At 37.3% G+C, this 20,975-nt stretch overlaps 1 protein-coding gene across 1 annotated transcript in view; it reads left to right on the top strand.

The window, feature by feature from the left end:
• tgfbr3 (transforming growth factor, beta receptor III) overlaps positions 1–20,975 on the top strand; it is a gene marked incomplete at its 3' end in the record, with an annotated part of 101,913 nt that overhangs the window by 9,173 nt on the left and 71,765 nt on the right. The window lies entirely within an intron of this gene.

Here is a 20,975-nt window from a genome sequence, read left to right as displayed (position 1 = left end):
TATCCAGGAACGTTTATTATTATCATTATAGTCATCTTAAAGATGGAAATCCTGGTTTTAATCACTAATAAAATGAGTTCAAAGTGACCAAAAATGGTGGAAAATGTGGTGAAATGGGATTTTAAAAACCACTGAAATTGGTTAAAAGGGTTTATTAGTGCTGAAAATGTCAGGAAAATTGAAAAGTGCAGAAAAGTCATTGAAATGTGATGGAAAAGCATTAGAAATGTGAGTAATGTAGCAAAAATACATTCAAAGAAGCAAAAATATGGCAAGACAAAGTGATGAAAATAGGTTAAAATATGGCGAGTTTGGTGTAGTTGCGTGAGTCGCGTTGCTTGACGTTGTGTTATTTACATTGACTTTAAATCTAAACATCAAACTGAAGTCACGTTTGAGGTGAACTCACCTTGACACAAGCATTCACAGCAGTGCTGAGGAGCATCTTAATAGACTTTAGTGGTAAAAGCATGATGCAGAATTTAAGATGTGTATTATTTGACTAATGTCTATACGTTGGTGTATTATAGAATCATAGAGATGCAACAGAAGACCCTTTTCTATTTGAAGGCCAACGTGTAAGATCTCAGGTGTACGTCAGAGTTCTCGCCAGGGCTGTTGAGTTTAATATTGATCTCCTACGGAGCGATGTCGCCTCCTACGCTGTGTTTTAACCAGCATGGGGGGCTTTTCTATTATTATTTTTTTTTAACCTTTTTTAATCGGTACCGTCATGATAATTCTTGCATGCCTGGTGTATGGGTTGTTCTAACTCTTTTTAATCTGAAAAACCCACAAACTCATACATCACCTGGTTTGTTTACTATTTAAATGTTTGAAACCCTGTTATTTCAAAATAATTTCAGTGAATTCCATTTTATTTTAGTTTTTATTTTATTTTCTGTTTAGGTTTTATTTGTCAATGTTGTGTGTTGTGTTTTTATCCATTTTACTATATATCATCTTGCAGTGGTTTTTTTCCCCTTTTGGTTTTTTTTTAAATTAACAATTAAAAACCACAAAACAGTCACATATTTACATGTGTACTATTGGAAATATTTAACAAACGTTGTATGGTCGGCTTCCATTCAAATATCACGTTTCGGAAGCTCTGTCGTAATGATTGCGAATGAAGGAAGTGACGTCGTCTACGCACATGTGCTGAAAGGATCTAAAAGGATCAGAGACGAACACGCATCCTCCTCTTGGTAACCCATAGTTACCGTCCAATATGAACAGAGAATCAACCAGATGTAGCGTCACATGAAGCTGCTCCTTATGTTTATAACTCACAACACATCATTCTACACGTATGCGCACGCATGTGAATAGCGTCTGGTTGATATGTGTTTAGACATAATGAGGGTGGACTATGAAGCTAGATTTAATCAGTGTGTGCTCTCCTACAAAGCTGGCTAATATCTTATGGAGCTATATGACCATGGTAACTTAGGCTGAACGGCTAACCTGGTCGGGACCAGGTTTTGTTCTGGCTAGGATCTGAGCGAGTGCTAAAGCTCCGCCTCCTGACCAATCAGCTCTCTTAGAAAATGAGCTGTCCAATAAAAGGAGGATCATTGTGTGAACACGTCTCTGTGTGGATCTGATGTGACGCTGACAGGAGAGAGAATATTTAGACAGTGATGCAATTCTTTCATTTACTGATGATGACATCATATAGGAAACATATATATTTATATCTGATGGATTGATAAAGCCTGCATGCTTTCAGACCGATACATTAATTCATTAATTCATGTATTGTGGTGACGCTGAGAGTCTCAGTCCTGTAGACCATATAAATATAAATATATACTGTAAATATATTCCACCTTATCATGTAGATCTGTATGAACGCAGCACCAGAGACACAGACAATATAATCTCACTAATTTAATCATTAACACTCATCACTTTCTGCATGAATTACTTCCTGCTTTTACTGCAGCAACAGTGTTGTTTTTGGTCTGAATTATGGATTTTAATTCTTCATATTTTTAAGGAATTATTCCTTAATTGTGACATAAATTGTGATTGGAATCAACACGCTTAACTCAGCTTGTTGTTATATAGATTCATAGGACAGCTTATGTCTGAAGGACAATGTTTGGTTAGATGAAACTAACGGAGTTAAATCCAGGATAGAATTATCTAGATTCGTAGCATACCCCCAAAGAGACATCGGCTTCATTTGGGTTCAGGGCAGGTCAGGTCTTCTTCTAGACCATGTTCTGATTCTGGACCATGTTCTGATTCTGGACCATGTTCTGATTCTGGACCATGTTCTGATTCTAGACCATGTTCTGATTCTGGACCATGTTCTGATTCTGGACCATGTTCTGATTCTAGACCATGTTCTGATTCTGGACCATGTTCTGATTCTGGACCATGTTCTGATTCTAGACCATGTTCTGATTCTAGACCATGTTCTGATTCTAGACCACGTTCTTTATCATCTATCACAGTTATCACAGTTCTCTTATCTCTGAATCCAAGTCCCCCCTTTTGTCCGACCATTTTATTTAGAAAACTATTTAAAAACATCTATAAATCATAATGATGTAATAAATGAGTGATACACATTTTAAAGAACCTCATTTTCTACATAAGTGATAGAAAGAGTTTTTAGTTCAGTGGTTCTCAACCTGTTTTGGATCGTGACCCCATTTTGATATTAAACATTTCTGGCGCCCCAAAAACCATTTTTATTCTAGAATTAGTTTTTGATCATGTTTGAGCTCAGATATATATATATATATATATATATATATATATATATATATATATATATATATATATATATATATATAAAATAAAAAAAAAACTCTTCCTCACCCTCCGCGGGCGGTGTCTTTTTTCCTCCAAGTCCTCTACCAGAGGCCTGGGAGCTTGATGGTTCTGCGCAGTATCTTTGCTGTTCCTAAAACTGCACTTTTCTGGACCGAGATGTCTGATGTATTTCCTGGGATCTGCTGGAGCTACTCCTCCAGTTTGGGGGTCACTGCCCCGAGTGCCCCAATGACCACGGGCACCACTGATGCCTTCACCCTCCAGGTTTTCTCCAACTCTTCTCTGAGCTCCTGGTCTTTCTCTAGTTTCTCGTGTTCCTTTTTCCTGATGTTGAAGTCGCCTGGTATTGCTATGTCGATATATATATATATATATATATATATATATGTTTTTACTGCATTTTAGTTTAACTAGATTCATATTTCACAAAGTGAAAGTATAGAAATGCAGTTGTTTAAGATTGTGTTTTAATGAAAAAAGAAGAAAAATAATTTTAAAAATGTTTACATTTTTCAGAAATTTCAAGGGACCCCATTTAAACTCCAGGTGACCCCACATGGTGTCCCGACCCCAAAGGTTGAAAAGATGAATAGATTTATTACTATAGTTTTTATCATTTCCAGTCATCTCATGCCTGGTGTGGAACCAACACTGACTCTGTATTTCTTCACTTTCTCTCTCCCTAGTACCCCCTGTAGTGCCAGCGTACCCCTAGGGGTACACGTACCCCCATTTGAGAAACACTGCCCTAGCATGTGGTGGTTGGAGGCGTATTGACCCTGTTTTAGACGTTCTACATTACTCTGTGCTTTACATTTTTCCCATTGTCATTCTGATTACTTGTGTAGGTTATTCTTCTCTGATCGCTGACTTTGACTCAAACAAACGCGTTGTGTGGTTTTATCTCACAATGCCAGGATCTCCTACACAAGGACGTTTCCCTCCTCAGCACATTGTTGTTGGCTGTCACAGGGGACGCATAGTTACACATATTTACACATATTTACAGTTTACTCAATGCCCTTTCCTCTTATGTTTCTAAAGTTGTTGTGTGGAAGGAATGACGGAACTGATCTTAAAACTCAACGTTTGGGTTTGTTTCAGGAATAAAAAGTGTGGTTTCTAACTCCAGCCGTTTTACTTTAAGCTTGTGTGTTCTGGTGGAGAAAGAAAGTTATTGGCATCAAGACAGAAGAAACATCGGAAATTGCCAGAAAAAAAAAAGGGCAAAAGTTTCATAAAAAATGTTGCAACTGCTGATTTTCCGTGTTTGGAGTTTTTAATCAGCCAAGTTCAGGAAATACACACTGAGCTCTTTTAATTATTTATGTAGAAGTCATTTAGAGTAGGGGTTCTCAACCTTCAAGAGACAAGAACAATTTCAGCCCATTTTTTCTTATTTTTACCATTTTTCTACAACTACACCAAACTCACCATATTTTAACCTATTTTCATCACTTTTTCTTGCCATATTTTTGCTCCTTTTAATGTATTTTTGCTACATTTCTCCTATTTCTGACACTTCTACATCACATTTTAATGACTTTTCTACACATTTTACATGTTCAGCACTTATAAACCTTTTCCACCACTTTTCCACCTAATGTCACATATGTTGATCCATTATTGTCACTTTTAACCTCTTTTCACTATATTTCATGATTATTTTTGCCAGTTTAAACACATTCACCATTTGTCATGTCCATTATTTGCCAATTTAAATTCATTGTTTCTACTTGTTTTTGCCACTTTTAAGCCTTTATTGACACTTTGAACCCTTTTCACCAACTTTTTTGGTCACTTTTTTTGTGCTTTCAGACTTTTTTTACCAACGTCAGAGAATAATTTCCCTTGGTTTTTAAATAAAGTTGACATATTTCATTAATAGATCAAACTGTTCCTATTACCGTAGCTTTCCAAGAACAGAAGACAAAAGCTTTTTGGATTTCTGTTAATAAATCTTTTTGGAGACAGATATTTAATAAAATTCAATATTAGCAGGGCGATAAATTAATTCTTAGTGAAAAGTGTTCTACAGCCAATAGCAACACCAGCTATTTTACAGGCACATTTTGTGGAATAACATAAATACATTAAAAATACAATAATTTCATCATCATCTGATTTGATGAATATAGAAACAATTAAAAGCAACAAAGTAATTCTTCTGAAAATTGTGAATACACATTCCATAAAAAAGGGACACAGACTGTAACAGACCTCAGTGTTTAAGATTTATATTTAAGGAACAGAGTAAAGTCTGGATGAAATATGATGAGTCACTCCCACAATCCCAGAGAAAGCGTTTCTGGCCCGTGCCTCTGTCACATTATATCCTACAGAAAAGCACTTCACGCTGAGGGGGAGGAGCAGAGGAGGGGGAGGGTTCAACTTTGGAACGACGGCTTGTTTTTAAAGAGTTATGAGAAGTTCAGATGCTGAAGAAATGTAAACATTACATAACGGCTCTGCTGGACCAAATGGAAGTGACTGCACAGATGTTGCTGTGTGTGTGTGTGTGTGTGTGTGTGTGTGTGTGTGTGTGTGTGTGTGTGTGTGTGCGTGTGCGTGTGCGTGTGCGTGTGCGTGTGCGTGTGCGTGCGCGTGCGCGTGCGCGTGCGTGTGCGTGTGCGTGTGTGCGCCACGGTTAGGGTCACTTATCATTGTAATCGCGTAATTGATAATTAGTTACAATTATGGCATAATTATAATTGTAATTTAAAAAATCTGTTGCTGTTGTAATCGTATTTAAATTAATAAGTGTGTTCAGGTAATTGACTTTGTAATTGTAATTGCCATGAGAGTTCTGAAAAAATTGTCAATTATAGTTTAACGCAAAACAGGGGAACCATGTTACAGTTCTACACATTATTATGAAAATATGTTTCATATCAAGCTTTACCACATTTTATCATTTAAAATAGTTAAATCTAGGGGTACACTGACACAAGTAAGGCTACGCCTAACAAGGTAATCAATAAATAAATTAGATGATAGATATTAGTTTTTACTGTATTTTACAGCTGATTTAGGACCCGTTAGCATTATAGATGCTAACAGAAAGCTAATACAAGAGGAAGGTTAACTTTTATTTCAGGCTCAGTAATTGTAAATTGTTGTAATTGAACTTGAGTAATTGAGAAGGTAATTGTAATTGACTTTCAGGGGAAAATATTAGTTGTAATTATGAATGAATTAATTAGAAAAATTCTGGTAATTGTAAATGAACATGGGTAATTGAAGACGTAATTGGAGCAATGTAAAAATGTAATTGACCCCAGCCCTGTCTAGATCTGCAAATAACGTGTTTCTACCATATTAACGTCTACTATGAAGAGTTGTTGAAATAAAACCTTGTTGTCTCTGTAGCTCCTCTCCAGGAGCCGTGTTTGACGTTCAGTCGCAGTAAACCAAACAGCTTTCCTTCTGTCTGCATTCTGTATACGCTTTGGCAGACACTCGTCACTGTGAGGCCAGCAGTGGTTGTAACATTTTTTCTTACCCACCACAGTTGTGCAAAAGATTTGTCTCCGTGTCCGCAAAGCTTTTTTTAGGGGCCGTGCAGTGAGAGTAGGACAGGAAAAACTGCCAAAAAGCATTGTGCAACTGTGGGGTGTCGTAGCCAAGGGGGGGTTGGAGGCAGCGGGGGTCGTCTGGTCCGTATCAACACACTCCACACACTCACGGCATGCCACACCCACACAGTCCCATCCAGCTTTGGTAAACCAGATGTTACACTGTGCTCCATAGCAGCGTGGAGGCGGCGTGCTCTCAGAGAAGAACGACTGGGATGTTTATATAGTAAGGCTGCAACAACAAATCAGTAAAATTGATTAAAATTATTAAAAGCGTTGGCAACAAATTTCATTATTGATTTGTTGCCTCGTGGGATTTATGGTCATTGACTGTGACACAGAAATGTTTGATTCACCTGCAGAGCTTTCTGTGTGCGCACCACGAGTGTTTATGTGTATGCGCACTGTGACTGTTTGTGTGTATGCGCACCGTGACTGTTTGTGTGTGCGCACCGCGAGTGTTTGTGTGTGCGCGCACCGCGAGTGTGTGTGTGTGCGCACCACGAGTGTTAGTGTGTGCGCACCACGACTGTTTGTGTGTGTGCACAGCACGAGTGTTTGTGTGTGTGCTCAGCACGAGTGTTTGTGTGTGCGCGCAGCACGAGTGTTTGTGTGTGTGCGCACCACGAGTGTTTGTGTGTGTGCGCACCACGACTGTTTGTGTGTGTGCGAACCACGACTGTTTGTGTGTGTGCGAACCACGACTGTTTGTGTGTGTGCGAACCACGACTGTTTGTGTGTGTGTGTGCAGCAAAAGTGTTTGTGTGTGTGCGCACCACGAGTGCTTGTGTGTGCACAGCACGAGTGTTTGTGTGTGTGCACCTCGAGTGTTTGTGTGTGTGCACCACGAGTGTTTGTGTGTGATTTTGTGTTTGTGTGTGTGCACCACGAGTGTTTGTGTGTGATTTTGTGTTTGTGTGTGTGCGCACTAGTGGTGATATATCAAACAGTTCTGTCAAAAACGACTTAATGAATACGGACAACGACTAGATCAGTGGTTCTCAAATGTTTTGGCTCAATTACATTTTGTCTTATTTCTGAATCCAAGTCTCTCCTTTGTCCGACATCCACATTTTATGTTAAATTCTATTTAAAAACATCTATAGATCATAATGATGGAATGAACGAGTGATAACACACATTTTAAAGAATCGCATTTTTGTAAATAAGATTAGATTTATTTCGAAAGTTTTTATCAGTTACGATGTGGAACCGAGACTGATTTTCAGTTCGTGTTCTAATCAAGATCATTTTTATTATCATTTTCTGTGTTTTTGTTGTTGTTTTGTGAGTTGCTGGTAATATTCAGTGTGATTATCATTTTTAATTAAAAATAAACATTTTAAAACCCCATATTTGTAATGTTCCGCTCTCTTTCTTAAGTAGTGCCATCGTGTACCCCCATTTGAGAAACCCTGCACTAGATTACACACTTTACTCATTAGTAGGAGAATACTTACTGCTACTTTAAGTAGTTCAGCTTTTAGACAGTAGAAAAAACATTGATTTTCTTCAGCTTTTCTTGTTTGTTGCATCTTCTCATATTTTTCCTGAAGGATGCACAGCAGTAACCAGAGTCTGACTCCTTTCCTTTCTCTCTTCGTTTCTCTCTAAACTTCCAGTAAATAATTGTGCTCATAGCCAGTAATAGATAATAGGAGACATCTGGACCCTCGTCTTCTAAAAGAGAAACAGTGGCAAAGGAAACCCAGCGACTTCACTGAGGAGAAAGTGCTCGTAAAAAGGGAAGTCCCTCCGTTCAGATCACCCTGAAAACCATGTAGGTTTTCATATCAGCTGCTGGTCCTTGTTGGAGATACTGGATCATGGTCTACCTCACCTTCCTCTGAGTTTCAAACACGAGTCCTGCTAGAAGACTGGCTCCAACATTTGGAACAGTCTCTTGGAAAAGACGACTGTAAATCCAAATAAGAAAAATAGTGATTAAAAACACACATTGTTGAAAATCTATCACATGTATCTGCAAAAAACAACCAACAATAGTTTATTTTTAAAGAATCATAGGACAGAATCTGTGAATAAATAAACATTAATGTTAGGTCTTGTAATGCTAATGGTTGATGAAGTGTTCTAAACCACAGAGAATGAGTTCACACACATTTCTACCTGTTGCCTTCAACAGATTGTGATACATTTAGTTCTGCTGTTCTGGGTACGATTTACCACAGTTCTGCAGACGTGACGTCAAATGACGCTAGTGCACGTTCTCCACGGTTTGGAAATAAACCGTAAATAAAGAAGAATGAGAAGAAGACGTCACAGTGGACTAAACTACTGTTTGGTTCTACAGACGTACGCAGAGGCATGTGCACAGGTCTTACATGAACGGAGAGTAAATAAATAACTGTGTCACAGTTGGAGTGCTGATCAGGCTCCAACAGTGAAAACCTGATTTATTTCTTAAAGAAATGACATATTTACATTTGTTTTAGTGGTAAACACTGATTTTATTAACAAACAACTGTTAATATCAACGTGAAACACAAACAGGGGTGCAGTGCACCATGGGATGTATTTCTATAATCCATGTATGATAGATAATGATAATCATGTAGTTATTCCTCTGCTCTGGGATCCTGTTCTCACTGTTACAGTTAAAGCTGCATTCTTCAGCAGCTGCAGCAGGAAAGGAAGAACGCTGCACGCTAACCACACCATGTGACCCACTTCTACATATCTGTCTGAACCACACCCGTACGGTGCCGTTGGGTCTAGTTACAGTAACCAATCAGCTGTGCTCTGTGAGAAACAGATGATGATAGTTACACTAACCACTGAGGTGTTACCATGGAAACTGATTTATACATCCTGACCTATGATCATTTAACTGTTGTGTGCATTTCTCTAACGGACGTTTACGGTCTTGTTGCTCTGGACCAGTTCCAGCCTCTTTGTTCATGACACTGAGTGTTTGCTAACTGTCCAGCTAAGACCCCCTCCCCCCCCCCCCCCCCCCCCCCCCCCCCCCCCCCCCCCCCCCCCGCCTCCTTTGTACTGTACATGTTAATACATGAGGCACTCATTCCTCTCGTTGTGCCCTCCCTTTCATGAAGTTGAAGAAGCCCAGAGGCATTTAGCCTCTTCAGACTTGTGTGAAAATGTCCTCCCCATCGTTGGCCTTCTTCACCTCTGACTGCTTCACACTGAGCTCCATCTACGTTCTATCTTTACTTTCCCTTGATGGCTACACACTGCTTCTCAAAGGCTTGTGTTATCTACATACTGCATTTATATATACAGTATATATATATATATATATATATATATATATATATATATATATATATATATATATATATATATATATGATGGGAGAAAGTCCTTTTTTAGGCTCTCAAAAACATGTTTTAAAAAGCAGGCATTTTGGATCCTTGTTTGAAATCAGTGTGTGTGGCTGTGTGAGTGTATTCAGAATCAGATTTTAGATACAATCAGGTTATGTGTTGGTCATCTTGATAAGCAGAATCATTGTGATTCAGATCAGCACTTTGTCTTATAAGAGTCTCTCTGGCCTTCAGAGACGTAGAGAAGATAAATGGATATTATGACTGGAAATGAATTTAAAAAAAAGCAAGAAATTACTTTATTTCTCAACCATATTTTGACCTAAAAAAATCTATTAAAAAAAAGCTGGTCTCACAAGAAGACTTTTTAAAATGATCCTCCACTGTTTTTACAAGTTTAGTCTAAAAACTTCTAAATGTCCTTATTATTAGATCTATGTCTAACAAAACATTATTATGATTCATTTATTAACTTTTATAAATAGGACTACTTTACAGTTTTAGAGCCGGTGTTCCTCCATCTTTAAATCATGTGATTGATGATGTCACACAGCCCCACTGCCTCTAAACATCCCATTGTTTTCTATTGGAGTGAAACATTATGATTATGATCATATTGACAACTTGTGCTGTTTTTTTTTGGCTCTAAATAATCAGGAAAAGTTAAATATGTCAATGTAAATCATGGACTGTTGAAGGACTTCTATCCTTAGGGTTAGTGTGTACTTAAAGCTGCAATTTGCAACTATTTTTAGCATCATTTGGTCAAAAATCCATAATCATCTTTGAGCATATTGTAATCCAAAGTGTTCTGAGTGGACAGTGAATATATTCTCCTTATTTATAAATCCAGGAGCGTGACCCCGTATTTCAGCCAATCAGAGATCTTTCTACAAACACGTGAGCTCCATGAGCTGTTAAGAGCATTACTATTGGCTGCTCGACTGAAGTCAGACGTGTTGACGTACTATCGGTAGTAAATGTGCATTTGCAGATGTTCCATCAGAAGTTACACAGCAAAGACAGAGGAAAACGTCAGACTGAGGTGGAGCATTCACAAAAACTACCAGTAAGGGAGGTCGGGTTTTAAAACGGAGCAGAGAGAGGATTCTACATACTGCAGCTTTAAGTACTGCATGTCCTGTTAAAATAATTAAATTCTACCAAACATAAAGAAGTAGCTGTAACTCAACCCAAGCAGCTGCTTTCAGACATCAGGGTTTCTACAGATGGATGAAAAAGGTGTAAATGATTCACTGCTTTCCTTTGGTTATTAATAATCATTTCTTTGGTCTTATTGGTCCAGACAGCACATGTCGCCACCCATCAGTGAAGACGTCCAATGGTGGGACAGCCATGCAGTAAAGTCTTTAGTCTCACTTCCACGGTGGCTCTTTGTTGTCCCCAGGGTGTAGAACTTCACTCCTCCATCTGCTCAAAGGCCTCTGAGATGTTCTTCTGATGCTTTTCACTGCTTGTGAACAGGTGTTTAACACCATTCATCAGCACTGCTGTGTTTCTGTCAACACTATCCACCCATTTTCTGACCCGCTTGTTCTTTTTTTTACGGTGGTGGGGGTCTGTTGGTCTCCAGCTGTCATTGGGTGTTAGGTGGGGGAACACCCTGGACAGGGCTCCAGTCCATCCCAGGGCACATAAATACTAGAGATTCAGTCAGTCAGTGTATAAAGAGAAGGTCGATAGGTGAATACAGTGTTCCTCGACAAATGGTAAAAATATCAGATGCGTGGGTCACTTAATTGTTGAAATGACATGGAATGACCCACTTTGAACATGTGATCATGTCTCATGACATATGGGGGTATCTCCTACTTTCCAAAGTGGCTGAACTCTACTAGGGTGCAACACAAATCCATGCAGAACATCTGAATTGTGTAAATCTTTGGCCTGGGAGGAATCAAATCCCAGACTTCTTGCTGAGAGGTATTGGGCAAACCTTACGCTTGCACGAAATTGATAAAAATAAAAAGAATTCTCCTTTTAAGTCTTGACAGATGTAGAAAAACCATCTGTGGCTAAATGCTCCCGTGAGATACCCTGTCCAGTGGTCTTCTACAAACGTATGGTTTAAATACCTGATTGAAAGTAGGCCAGTATTGTTCTCCTCTCGCTACAATTGGCTGTACTTATAGTCGTAATTTAAAACTCCTGCATTGGCTTAAAAAAAAAAAAAAACGTAGAACCATTTTTCATTTTAATTGGCTCACATGTTAGTGATAAAAATATTTACAATGAACTAAAGTGAGTGAGAATCCCTTTTCTTTACATGGTTGGATCCTACCTTTAAGTTGCTATTGAGCAAATGTTAACATTAATTTATTTAGTATTTGTTTATGACCACCTCTCTCACGCCTGCACATTTTAGGTCAAACTTGAAAGACATCTTTTAGAGCAGTGGTTCTCAACCTTTTCAGCCCGTGACCCCCAAAATAAAGGTCCCAGAGACCGGGGACCCCACTGTACCAGGAAGTTTACCATTATTATATTTACCTTAAAGATGGAAATCCTTGTTATAATTAGAAATATACAGAAAAATACAGTAAAGACAAGAGAAAAACACACAAAACTGCTGCAAATATGAACAAAACAACAACAGTAATACACAAAATCACTCAAAAAAATATACAAAATTACAGAAAATGACAAAAAAAATACACCAAAAGACAAAAAAACAATGACTCTGCAAAGCCACAATACTAACAGACAAGCAAAATGAAATACAGAAAAAAAGCACAAATACACAATATGACTCTAAAAACATAGTTTTTACACAAAATGCCTCACAACGAGCAAGACATTCACAGAATGAGAGAAAAACACACAAAATGATTATTAAAAAAAAATCGCTTATTATTCTAAATGCTGAGTCATGAACACATTTTTGTCGGCTCGCTGTGATAAAAGTTTCTTACCTCTGGTATATCATCATCTTAAATATGTAAATCTTTGTTTAAATCGCAAATAAAATGTGTTCAAAGTGACCAAAAATGATGGAAAAGGTGATGAAATGGGATTTTAAAAACCACAGAAAATGGTTCAAAGTTTAGTGGATAAAAACAGAGAGAAAAAGTAGTAAAAAGGGTTTAAAGTGAAACAATTAGTTTAAACTGGTAAATAATGGGCATGACAAATGGTGAGCGTGGTTAAATTGGCAAAAATAATCATGAAATCTGGTGAAAAGAGGTTATAAGGGGTTTAAAAGTGCTGAACATGTCTGGAATGTGTTAAAAATGTGCAGAAAAGGTATTAAAATGTGACGTAGAAGTGTCAGAAATAGGAGAAATGTAGCAAAAATACATTAAAAGGAGCAAAAATATGGTAAGAAAAAGTGACAAAAATAGGTTAAAATATGGTGAGTTTGGTGGAGTTGTAGAAAAAGGTTAAAAATAAGTAAAAATGGGCTCAAATTGTTCTTAGTTCCTTGAAGGCATCTGGCGACCCCCTCCCAGTGTCTCACGACCCTAAGGTTGAGAACCACTGTTTTAGAACATGAAAATGTTCAGATTTCTCTGAATTGTAACGTTTGAGGAGGTGTGATTTTCTTTTTCAAGTCTAATAAAACTCTAAGTCATGTGACCAAATGCTGAGTTCCTCAGAACGTCAACGTGTGCCAGTGGAGACGATGTGAAACTGTGACAGATTTATGGAGATGTGACTTTGTGCTTTCACACTTTGATGCTAGAGTTTAGAACTCCTTCTCCTGCATCCATCACATTCTGCTTTACGCTCCACAGATAAATCCTCTTTATAGGCTGAGGTGAACGTGGTCAACCCTCATGAAAGGCTTTGCTCACTTCCTCTAGAAGTGGGCTGTGCTAATGTCAACAGTTCATAGCCCTGAGGAAAAGAAAAGAAGAGCGGCGTTCCCTAAATATGTGTGTGCGTTTGGGAAACATGGCCCCCAGCACAAAGAGGAGAGTCCAGAGAAATCCTTAAATCTCTCCTCCTATAGGAACTGGCCCCGCCCCTAATCTACTGGGCCTCATCATATCTTTGTCCAGGTGAATCACCATCAGCTGCTTTAGTTTCCTTCTCCGTTTTAAAGCAGCTTCTCAGAGGGAATTCTGGGAATTGAGTATTTGTTTACGTTCTGTTTGTTTACCCTCAGAAAAAGCTTTGTGGGAATATCAGATTATTCAACTAGTACACAGTGATGTCACTTCCTGTACTCATACGTCACAGTACATGGAGGAAGGCAACAACAACCATTCACATGGGGGGTGGGGGGCACATGTGGTCTGATTTTGTTCAGCCCCCCAAAACAAATCCCCCAAAATACACACAATAACTGCCAAAACACACAAATCAGCAGCAAATTGCACAAAAACACACTAAAAAATTCCTAAAATACACAAAATCACAACAGACACAACAACCACTTAAACAAACAAAATGACAGGAAAATACAGAAAAGAACAAAAATGCAAAAAGTGACCCCAAAAACAACAAATCGAAAACATAATTTCAGAAAAAGTACATTACAAAACAACAACAAAAATACAGAAAGTGACCAATATTGAAGCTTTGAAACCTTTTTACCACTTTTTCTGTCCGTTTTTGCCTATATGCTATGTCCCTAATAATAGTAAACATTCCTGGATAACAGGGGATATTATTCAGATGAATAAATAAATGTTATTATCACAGATTCATAGAACAATGGACCATCATTTTGACCCTTTTTCTACAACTTTACCAAACTCACCATATTTGAACCTATTTTCATGACTTTTTCTTGCCATATTTTTGCTCTTTTTAATGTATTTTTGCTACATTTCTCCCATTTGTTACACTTCATTTAATTTTATTGCTTTTCCAGACATGTTCAGCACTTATAAACCCTTTCCACCACTTTTACACCTAATGTCACATATATTAACCCATTATTGTCACTTTTAACCTCTTTTCACCAGATTTCATGATTATTTTTGCCATTTTACCCACATTCACCATTTGTCATGTCCATTATTTTCCAGTTTAAACTAATTGTTCTAATTTTTACCACTTTTTCTGTAATTTACAACTTTTAACCAATTTCTGTGGTTTTTAAAATCCCATTTCACCACCTTTTCACCATTTTGGTCACTTTGACCTATTTTATTAGTGATTAAAATATGGATTTCCATCTTTTAGATGACTATAATAATAGTGAACTTCCTGGATATATATTGAATATAGTCACTTCATCAGTGACGTGACGACCAGAGGAACTCGTTGCTGATTGGTTGTTACGAGCGTCACTCGAGAAGTTGAACATTTTAAACTTCGAGCGACTTCCAACGACTCAGATCGTGCGATTGAGTCGCTGGAATTGCGTGAGTCACGTTTCTTGAAGGGAGGTCACTTAACGAGGAGTCATTTACATTTAAATGTGTCAAACTCATGGCACGGGGACCAAATCCAGCCCTTTGGATCATCCAATTTGGCCCCACAGCAGAAAGTCAGAATGAAAGAGAAAAAATGAATCATTGTGTAAATGAAACTCAACATTATTTGCAGGTGCTCACAGTTTTCCTGGTGATTATATCACATGATTGTAGTCATTTTTCATGTTAAACTGTTGGAAAAAACTCAAAATTCTTACAAAATCCTTCATTTTTTCTCAAATTATGACATATTTCTCTTACATAAATATAAATTTGTGACAAAATCTAGGAAATGTAAAGTGTAGATTCTGTTTGGACTAATATCTGTCACTTATTGCTTGGATAATCTTACATATTTAGTATTTGATACATATGTAGAAGTGTAAACTATAATGTTTTTATGCCTATAATCTGTGGTTCACCTTTTCCTCAGTAAATAATGTTGATGGTCAGTTGCGGTGATAAAATTGCCTGTTTAAAGATGAAACTATTTGTTGATTAAAAACGTCTTTTTGTGACAAAGCTGAAGCTGTCAGTGTGTTTAATAAAGTCAGAGGATATCTGATGACCTCGTCCCGTTTAGTTTAAATATCTCCTTTGTTCATTTGAAGCGTGTAATCTTTATTAAAATCTCAAACTGATGAAACCAAATATGTGAAAGTGTTGAATTCCTGAAAGCAGCCATTGTTCTGATGACATCGTGGTCCTAATTTAGACCAGATCAACTATCAGAACTCTGTATTTTGACTTTAACATTATATACAGTATATATTCTGATCTCTAAGCCAGTGTTTCTTAAATGGGGGTACGTGTACCCTTAGAGCAGGGATGGGCAACTCTATCACAGCGGGGGCCACAACAATGTGATTGTATCTGGTCTGCGGGTCACATGATCAATATTTACAGTATTGACCAGAGCATTAACACAAGGGGAAAAAGGTTTTGTCTTTTTTTGTCATCATGTGTGTTTTTGTTGTAATTTTGTGTAATTATGTTGTTGATTTATGCATTTTTGGGGTCAATTTGTATATTTTTGTCATTGTTTTCTGTATTTTCCTGTCATTATGACAGTTTGTGTGTCTTTAGAACTATTCTGTATTGTCTTGTTGTTTTGTGCTCATTGTGTTTGTTTAAAAAGTTGTTGTGTCTGTCTTTGTTGTCATTTTGTGTATTTTAGGAATTGTTTGTGCAATTTGCTGCCGATTTGTGTTTTTTGTGTATAATTTTGAGCTTTTATATTCCTTCCAATTTCTTGAAATACATTTTTTGGGGTCACGCAAAATTAGACCGACGGCCACAAATGGCCCCCGGGCCGCCAGTTGCCTATGCTGGTCCCAGGGGTACGCGATGGCACTACAGGGGGTACTTGACAGAGAGAAATTGGAAAATTAACAAGTGAAAGCATTAAAAATATGGGGTTTTATGTTTATTTTAGTTAAAAATGATAATCCTGACAATTATTATACATATTATAATAAACTTAAAATATCAGAATCAACTTTATTGACCAAGAGTGAATGAATACACACGAGGAATTTTTCTTGGTGACCTGTGCTCTCTCAGATAGTGTAACATTAAATCATAACAATCAACTAGAATAAAGAAAAATAAATAAATATGTTACGAGAGTCAGTGTTTGTCCCACATCAGGAGGGAAATGACTGGAAATGATAAAAACTACAGAAATAAATCTATTCATTCCACTTTTTTACACAATGGGATTCTTTAAGATGTTTTATTTATTCCATTATTATGCTCTATGTTGTATTTTGTGTCTGTGTATTTCATACGGATCCTAAAAAATAAAAAGGCAGAGCAAAGGAAATAAATGCTGGTTTAGAGAAAGATGTTTTAGTCATTGCTGAGTTTGCCTCTGAACTGGACCCTGAACCTCCACAAACCAACACCTGGTGTTCATGACAAACACGACCCAGAGAAAATGAAGGATGGATTTCTGACCATATATTTGAATACATCCTCCACTGTTTTTACCAATGTGGATTAAAACTGTCCTTATTAATATATTTATGTCTAACAGAAAGCATCATTTTGCACCATTTTTGTTTTATTAACTTTTAAAAATGGGACTTCTTTACCTTGTGCAACACCATGTTGAAATGATGTCATTGATGACGTGAATCGCCCCTTTAGTCCATTAAGTCACCTTTTCGCTGTGACATCATCATCTGGGACATTTGCCTTAACAACGCCTTCCGCCATTTTAATATTTCAGCAGATTAGAGCCAAAGGTCAAGCACCGATATGAAGGGAAGTAACATCTGATTGGTTTAGAATCATGTCCATACCAAACACCTCAAGGTTCATAGAAAAACCACCAGACAACATGACCAGATCTCCAACAACCTGATATTTAGCTCATTAACAGCCCTGCGTCTACACAATGGTCATTAATGTCATGAAATTAGATCAGAAAATACACAACCTACCGTTAACGTAATATCTACTGCAAACATACGACCACTTTGCTTTTGGGCTCCACGTAGTTCCATCTACGTTTGTTCTCCTCAGTGCTTGGATCTATCATTTCTGTTTCTGTCAGTATTCTATAAAAGAATATCTTTTTGGTTATGACAGTCAGATACTACACAGGATTTGGTCATTATTCCATAAAAATCAGCCAGACTTCAAGATCTCCACCGTGATATAAGCGGTAAATAGTGGTTGTCAGGCAAATGTTTACCACTCTTAAAATGGCAGCACGCGTTGCTAAGTCAAGTGTTGATGTCACACGAAAAGGTGTATATGAGGTGAAGCCTTCACGATCATTTAACAGCTTTTTTTAATCAAAATAACAACTAGTGCTACTTTGGGTTTTTCTAAAAATCAGTAAAAGTTAGAAAAAAGTTCATGTAAAACTCTTTTGTTTACCAAAATTTGATCCATGATCTGAAAAAAACCTGTGACCACAGGGGGCGACAGTTGTTTCATAGACGACATGAAGAAGAGAAGAAGAGCTCTGGGATCTGGGAACCAGGATCTACTGCTGCTCATTAATGCTGGCCCAAGTAAAATCTGTCTGCTGCAAAGAACCAATGTTCTCGTCACAAATGGTTGAAGGTTTGGTTTAATGATTTAATTATCAGATTTTTTGCTCTTCTTCATGTCGTCTATGAAACAGCAGAGATGGAACTGTCGCCCCCTGTGGTCACACATTTTTTCAGCTCACGGATTTTGTTTATCAAATTTCAGTAAACAAAAGAGGTTTACATCGACTTTTTTAACTTTTACTGATTTTCAGAGAAACCCATAGCAGCACTAGTTGTTATTTTGATTAAAAAAGCTGATAATAAATGATCCTGAATGCTTCACCTTATATAGAACTCAATAAACTAAAAGGAGTGATTGGCGTCATCAATGACATCATTTCAACATGGCGGCGCAAAGGCTCTTAACTCATTCAGTTCCAGCCATTCTCAGATTTTCTACCCCCTTAGTTCCAGCCGTTTTTGAGCATTTTGACTGATTTTTAAAGACCCACAGAATATTTTCTATGACTATCTGAAATCTGACACCAGATTCTGACAGATTGAAGCCTCTACTTTCATCAAAAAATAAATAAAAAAAATGTTTTTGGCTCGTTTAACCCTAACCGTTGAATAGAGCAAGTTTTACACAAATCTTCAGTTTCAGAGCAAAAAGCTGAGAAAAGCCTTTTTATAAAAAAAAAAAAAAAAAACCCTGTCAGTGACTTTAAAGCTTTTTTTTTTTTGCTTTAGTGACAACTCTAACATCTGAACATCGTTTCCTTATATAAAACATTAAAAAACAGACTGGGCTTTTGATGATAAAATTATTATTATTTATCTATCTAGGTCAGAGTTGAATGGATTTCTTACTGTATTTTGGCGTTCCTCCAACTTTCTCTCCTGCATGCAGAGTGTCACTGCTTGCCCTGTTTTTTTATGGTTTTATCTCACAATCGCCACATTAGCCATGAATTCCACACTTTCTCTGGTCGGTGTGTGCGCTGCTGGGAACGTCAGCTCTGCACGTAGCACCATTTTCTGTCTCGTAAATGCCTTTCCTCTCTCCCTCTGAGCTCTGCTGAGCATGGATGATCTCTCATCCAAAGATGCGCTGCTACCTCCTACATGTCACCTATTATTTTGCTATCTGGCTCACAGGCTGGGGGTATTTTGTACCTATGTTTGGCACAATTTTGTGACGTCTAAAAGCCAGTCATGATTAGCAAAAGTGATGAAAGGGAGACAAAATAGAAAATTTTAAAACAGATCAACTCTGAAATGTAATGTCACGGCAAATTTGCGGTTGACCTCATTTGGAGACATGATTTATTGCTCTGGTTGAGTGATGGAGTCCAGGCGAGGCATTGATGATTTTATAAAAAAGGTTTATTATAAAACTAAATAAAAAAGAGTACAAAGATGGACAAAATTAGTGACCGCCCGGCCAGGCGATCCGAGGACCGAGACCCGCTCTAACTAACAGTTTCACAGCTTAAGCTTTTATACAGAAAAAGTTCCACCCTGAGGTGAGGAGAAGGAGGGAGTCAGATGCCCAACAGTGGAAACAATTGAGGATGATGAAGACGTGTATATTATGAGGAAGATTGGGCGCCACTCTTATCTGTCCTTGATAGTGTGTGTGTTCGTGTATATCTGCATGTGAGTTTGAGTTTTGGCCTTCAGCAGAGACTCTGTGTTGCACTGAGTACAATACGATCTGTACTGTTTAATCTAACATGATTCAGCTGTTCAAAGAGTAATGGAGTCATCATGTATTAAAACATGACAAATTGTACACATGAACATACATTTGACGATATGATGATGAATATAAAAATTGCCATAACAGTAATTAGGCAAATCTAACAATCAGGGTTGAGGGTTTTTAGTGTTTTTGTAGATTATACTGTTCATTCCCAGGGTGATTTAGATCACTGGTTCACCCTCATGTCTGACTACAACATTTTACTCAAAATTCTGTGAAGAAACAACAATAGATCATATTGATGGAATGAATGAGTGATAACACATTTTAAAGAATCTCATTTTGTTAGTGAAATAAACGGTATTTAGTGTTTTTTTTTTATTTATTTAGTGTGTCTTTGTTGTTGTTTTGTGTGTTGCTGGTAATGGAAAGTATTTTTTCTCTCTTAGTGTGTGTTTTTTTTTGTGTATTTCGTTGTTCTTCTTATTATTATTTAGTATTATTTTTCTCTTATTTTGTGTGTTTGTTGTTGTTTTGTGAGTTGCTGGTAATATTTAGTGTGAGTATCATTTTTAACTAAAAAATAAACATTATAAAACCATATATTTTTAATGCTTTTATTTTATAATTTTCCTCTCTCTCTCACTCATACCCCCTTTAGTACCATTGTGTACCCCCATTTGAGAAACAGTGATTTGGATACATTTGTGGTATTTAGACTTTAGCAGCAGTAATAATCATCTTTGTATCAAAGGACTTGTTTGAAACACTCAACAAGGATTCGTAGAAACAGCGTGTAATCAGATTACTCTGCTAAAAGCTAGACTTGATGAAGTCTAAATCAGCGTGGTTCATCCCATATTTGTTTTCTTATTTCCATTAAACCCTGACACTGTTTTTCAAGACTTGTCCTTTTTGGAGATAATTTAAAACATTCCTTTTCTCAGGACTCTGATCATGTTATCCTCATTTTTTAATCATGAAATTAAAGCATTAGTCGTAGCCATAACTTTGCCAGTGAAAACATTTCTCCCTAAAGATGAGAAGATACGTCTCTAAACCTGAAGGATCATCCTTTGGAAATCATCACCATCATTTCTTTGTTTTCTTTAGTTTTATGTTTAGTGATTATATCATTATTATCAATGCCCTACTTTTGCATTCATTCGCCCCTTTTTCCCCCACAATTCCCTGCTCTGTTGTTTCTAAACAATTAGCCAATCAAA

The sequence above is a fragment of the Gouania willdenowi genome, chromosome 4 (assembly GCF_900634775.1).
Source record: "Gouania willdenowi chromosome 4, fGouWil2.1, whole genome shotgun sequence".
In the NCBI taxonomy this organism is placed as follows: Eukaryota; Metazoa; Chordata; class Actinopteri; order Blenniiformes; family Gobiesocidae; genus Gouania; species Gouania willdenowi.
This window is presented reverse-complemented; position numbering and strand designations above follow the sequence as displayed.